The following is a 5,010-nucleotide window of genomic DNA, read 5'->3' as shown; positions in this document are numbered from 1 at the left end:
AGTTTCAAAAACGTTAGAACGAGATTATATATAATAGGTATATAATAGATACTATTTAACATTCTCTTAATATTCTCGATACGTGATATTGGTGGAAATCAATAATCAACGGGGGGATCCTTATTTGAAGAGAATTTCGTAACTTAAAATGGAATGTACAGTTTGATTCGCTTGAAGAAGTTGGTGGAAGTTTGAAGTGGCGAACGGAGCCAAGTTGTCCAACTAATTGTATAATCGAATCCGATGATCGATCGTTTCTTCGTAATTTATACTTGGAAAATTGACCCACTTTCGTAAAACGTTTCTACTTTATTAAACCATCTTCATCGTTGTATCGCGTCATTAACTTTTACATTATTATACTGGAGACGAAAAATATTCACGTATCTTTTCGAACAGCTTTTCGAACCTTTCTCATCGAGTAATCTATGATTAAAAAAAATACATAAATCTGAAAGTTTTAAAGTCCCAGTTTTTGGAAAAGGAATATTTCTGAAGAATCTTAAAAAAAAAATTCATCGGCTGCACTTTTTTTCTTGAAATATTCGAAACGAAGTTACTTTCGAGATAAAAGTTTACGACGAGAAATTCTTCAAATTAATACACATCTTGGAAATAGAGGTAAATAGAGTCTTTCAAACGCCACCATTGATCCTTTATACGGGTGTAAGCTCGGAACAACCAGGTTGACCGCAACACCAACGGAACAGAGACAAATTATGTGACAGTTTCCAGCCAGTTAGCATATCAATAACGTCGCCAAGGTGTTCGATAACCAGCAACCGTTCTCCCCACGAAAACACGTCGTCTTTACTATCAGCATGCCCTGTACATTCCGCGTCGAATACCGCATTCCAATTTACTTCGAATGTAAATTCGAAGTTCGAGCTCCGACTGCTTTCGCAACGTAAATTGTACCCAGACCCTGTTAAACCGTGTCGAAGTTCGATGACCGATCTTCGCGGTTCTCGCACACCTGAACACCATTGAAAACATTTTCCATTGCCTCGACGAAACGATCCCTCGTTCTAGGATTTCCTTTAAAATTGAAATTCGGAGGGATTCGATATGGCTTTAGCTTTGCCTTAAGTATAATCGATGTTTGAAGTTGTGGAAAGTATAATTGGATAAGGAAAAGAAAAGTAAATTATTGTAAATTTTCATATTGATTCACTGATAGATTAGAATATGTTGATACATTTGTTGATACAAGAAATTCGAACATTCTTCATCTAACACGTTCATCACACATCATAGAATCCTAATCAACACTCTTACGAGTACGACATACCTCTATCGATTCGTGGATGGAAAATCGGAAGAAATGTATTACGCGTGCAAAATTATATGCATAAATTCAGAAAAACGGTCGATCATCGGTGAACGATCATCGAGACGTGAAACTTGATGATCAACTTCGTGAAAACTTGGAACGTATATCAACCACCAAAGTAATAAACCACTTTCTTCACGATTCTTCCTTCTCGCCACCATATCTAGTCCAACCGATTTTCCGATTCACCAATCGTATACGATCATAACAATTCCTTCCAAACTCTTTTCTTCCTCTTTCTCGATTTCGAAACATGTGGTGGACTATGGAAAGCGGGAGGAGACGGGACGAGTTGCAGCACGGTGAGCAGTCGGAACCGTAGTGCGCGCTGCTCGTGGCCAGCATCAGCGCAAAGAAACGGTTCGTACATATTCGGGATGGTTCGGCTCCACGAGTCGCGGCGCCGAGCAACGAAGTCGTTCGACTCGAGCCGTGTGTGCGGCTGCAGTCACTCGTGGAATCCTGAGTCGTGTCAGTGGTCTGGCGGACGTGGTCGCGCGCGAGTGTGTCGTTGAGAATTGGTCGCTTCGCTCGGCGAGAAACGGTGCGGAAAGGAATAACGTAGAGATAGAAGAAAGGGTATAAAGGTGCGTGTTTTCGGTGTAGTGAAAGGGCAACGGAAAAGGGTTTACGAAGAACGATTCAACGTTCCTCGCGATCTCCTCGCTCCGTGCGACACGCGTCCAGGAATCCATCTCTCTCGACCATCCTTCCAAAAAGGACGTATCGTACGTTGGAAATCGTGCTGCGAGACAGGCATTCCTCGAGTCTGTGTTGCGTGCAGGTATCGACTAGTTTCTTGGAAGACTCGGAAGACGTTTCCTCTTTGTCAGAGGTGAAGAGCGTGGCGAAGGTCGGAGGAAAAAGTAGTTAACAGCCTTGCACCTGGCACAACACACACACACACATACTTCGTCCCTGACGGCTTTTGCAACTGAATCTCTCGATCTACGTTCTTCGTCGTCGATCCTATCTCGCATACACATTGCCATTGTGTTCTTTCGATATATATATATACACGAGTATCGTCGATGAATGGTCGACGCTAAATACACAAAGCGTTCTTTGAAATCAACCGATCCGACGACCACGTTGGTAGTCGTTAATCTCGCCTCCATTTCAATCCTCCACTACTATTCCTACTCAATAGCAATATAATTCTACTATCCTCGAAAATAACAGGCTTCGCATCCCTGTATCGTGAAGCATAGCGTTCGAACGAAGGAGGAGGAGAAAGAGGAGGATACGCACGTGTTCCACGCGACGGAAACGCATCACTGCCAACGCGATACGACGCCGAGCATCCGCCTTTCGAACAGATCTGGGACCAGCTGGAAGACGCCTTTTCTTCGAGTCGAGTTATTATCGGTTGTGCCTGTGGGTCCTGTAAACAGGTTACTGGTCGTCGTCGCGCGGCAAAAAAACTCTCGCATCGAGGAACGAAACGATCGAGGTCGAAGGACGTCGTAATTATTGTCGTCGTAGTCGTCGTTGTGTGGAGACGCACAAGAAGAAGTGTTGAGAACAGCCGCGTTTGTCGACCGTTTACGCGGAAAATCGTAGAAATATAAACACGGGAGGAGGGAAGGGATCGGATGGTCGTGGCCTTTGCTCGAAAAAGTGCGGAGTATATGTGTGATACAGAGTGTCGGTTAGGTCGTTCGATAACCCGTCCTGTGTTCCGCGAAGTGAAAACGCCGCGTGGATGATAATTGGCGATAGACGACCGACCGACTCGGTACGCGATTTGGTGCGGTTAATCAAAGGCTCTCCTCGTCGCGCTTGGTCGAAAGGGAGGGTTGGAAGAAGAGGGTGGAAGGAAGGAAGGGAGGAAGGCTTTGGAAAGTTTTGGATAAGGATAAGACGAGAAAGGAAAATTGGAAAGAAGTGACCGTGATAATCCTGCCCTGCCAAGTTTACCGGAAAACGATCGGCTGGCTCGTCCACATCCTACGAGATAGGTAATTCGAGCAACGAATTTACACTTACTTTTTATCTCGCCCCCGCACCTTTGTTCCAATGCCTCGTTGTTAATGAGTTCGACTCGCGGCGAATTACTCTTGTTGATGCGTCGTAGCTGAGCGGGAATCGAAACGTGACGACGAGGGATCGATCGACCCTTTCCTCGCGTAATTCACGGGGAGAAGTCGATTACGTATGGGGTCGAGACCGCTCTTGGATAGCTATGTAATTTTTTTCCACGCGTTCGATCGAACGAGCAGAGGGTAAATTTTAAAATCGTGTTTTTATCGAGGCTCGATGATATTATTCGTTTCGAAAACGATCAACGGGCGATCCTTGCTCGTTTTCCTTGCCCTTTCCATCGACGAGGGAGGGAGGAAATTCGTGTTGGAATTCTTCCTTCGGCCAAAGGAGGAAGTATTCTTCTTCGTGACCAGTTTGCTCGTATTTAACGTTGTGGAGAAGAAGAAGTCTCGAGAAAACCGAGCTCGATATCTTACTACCTCTATCTTTCCGATCTCGGAATCCACCGACGCGTATCGACGTATCGATCAACGAAAGGAAGGAAGAGTATAATGAATGCCTGTTATCTCGCCGATTTATTCAATCGTTTCATGAATCGATTTATTATCTCTCGATTTCGTATCGGCCGATTTATGTCGTGGACAGGGAATCGTGGTTATAAGATCGGTGATCGTGATCGGGGTTAATTAACAGTAATTTCGCCTCTTTCCTCGCGTTTCGGCCTGGGAATTTCTCAAACGTTGTTCGTAATTACGACCTTAATAAGTTTAAGATGGAAATGAGAAGGAAGTACGGTTTGAAATGTTAATGGCGATTCTTTTTTTTTTTCTTTTTTTCGTCTTCGCGAAATATTCGCGAAATAATCTCTCGATTTTCGGTCAATGTTTAATTTTACTTGCTTGCGAAAGAGTAAGTATATCTTCCGTAACTCTCAACACTTTCGAGCAAAGTACTATTTATCGTGGCATCGTTATTCAATCTCGCTTAACCTGCAAACAGGTTGAACCACTACCACTATCTTATCGAATCACATCGAATACCAGTTCCCATTCAAACGAAACCGCAAATAAACTCGTCTAAATATGATGTAACCTCAACTCTGACAATAAGAACGTATCAAAAAATTCCATTCCCAATGTCACGTCTTGATTCCCGCTTCGACTCCTCTTACGTCCAATATAAAATTCCCCCTTATTAAAATCGTTCTTCCGTTTCAAGAAAAATCGCATAAAAAGAAAAAAGAAAAAAAAGAACTATCCAATCCAATTGTCATTTATCTTGATACGTGTCACAAGCCATAAATAATCGCGTATCTCGAGAAACATACGTACATTCACTCTGCAATAAAATACGATACAAATAATCTCGTGCCTTCAAAATTACATCTCTTTCATAAAAAAAAAAAAAAAGAAAAATACTCTGCTTCTTTCCACAAAGGAACCACTTCGCAACGTCTTCACTTATCCCGCATTGTGCAAAAAACCCACGCGTCTACGAAAAAAGATTATTATTATCATCCATTAATATATACTTTCTCGATCCTCCGATTTCTTTCCTCTCTCCTCTCCTCTCCTCCGTAAAAAATTCCCACCGCCGAAATCTCACTCCCCCTTCCTTCCCTCCCTCCCTCCTCTGGCCGGAGATAAAAAGGAATAAAGGAGAAATACGCCGATCACCGCGCGTGATCTCAA

General features: G+C 43.3%; 1 protein-coding gene across 1 annotated transcript in view; it reads left to right on the top strand.

Moving 5' to 3' along the window:
- The first annotated feature begins 2,854 nt into the window (after positions 1-2,854).
- LOC102673139 (mannosyl-oligosaccharide 1,2-alpha-mannosidase IA-like) overlaps positions 2,855-5,010 on the top strand; it is a 151,544-nt gene continuing 149,388 nt past the window's right edge. Inside the window, exon 1 of the mRNA XM_006610231.2 lies at positions 2,855-3,294. The gene's annotated coding sequence lies outside the window, so the exon portion shown is untranslated. The remainder of the gene's footprint in view (positions 3,295-5,010) is intronic.

The sequence above is a fragment of the Apis dorsata genome, unplaced genomic scaffold (genome assembly GCF_000469605.1).
Source record: "Apis dorsata unplaced genomic scaffold, Apis dorsata 1.3 scaffold_70, whole genome shotgun sequence".
In the NCBI taxonomy this organism is placed as follows: domain Eukaryota; kingdom Metazoa; phylum Arthropoda; class Insecta; order Hymenoptera; family Apidae; genus Apis; species Apis dorsata.
Note: the sequence above shows the minus strand (reverse complement) of the source record. Positions and strands in the feature narration are given on the sequence as shown.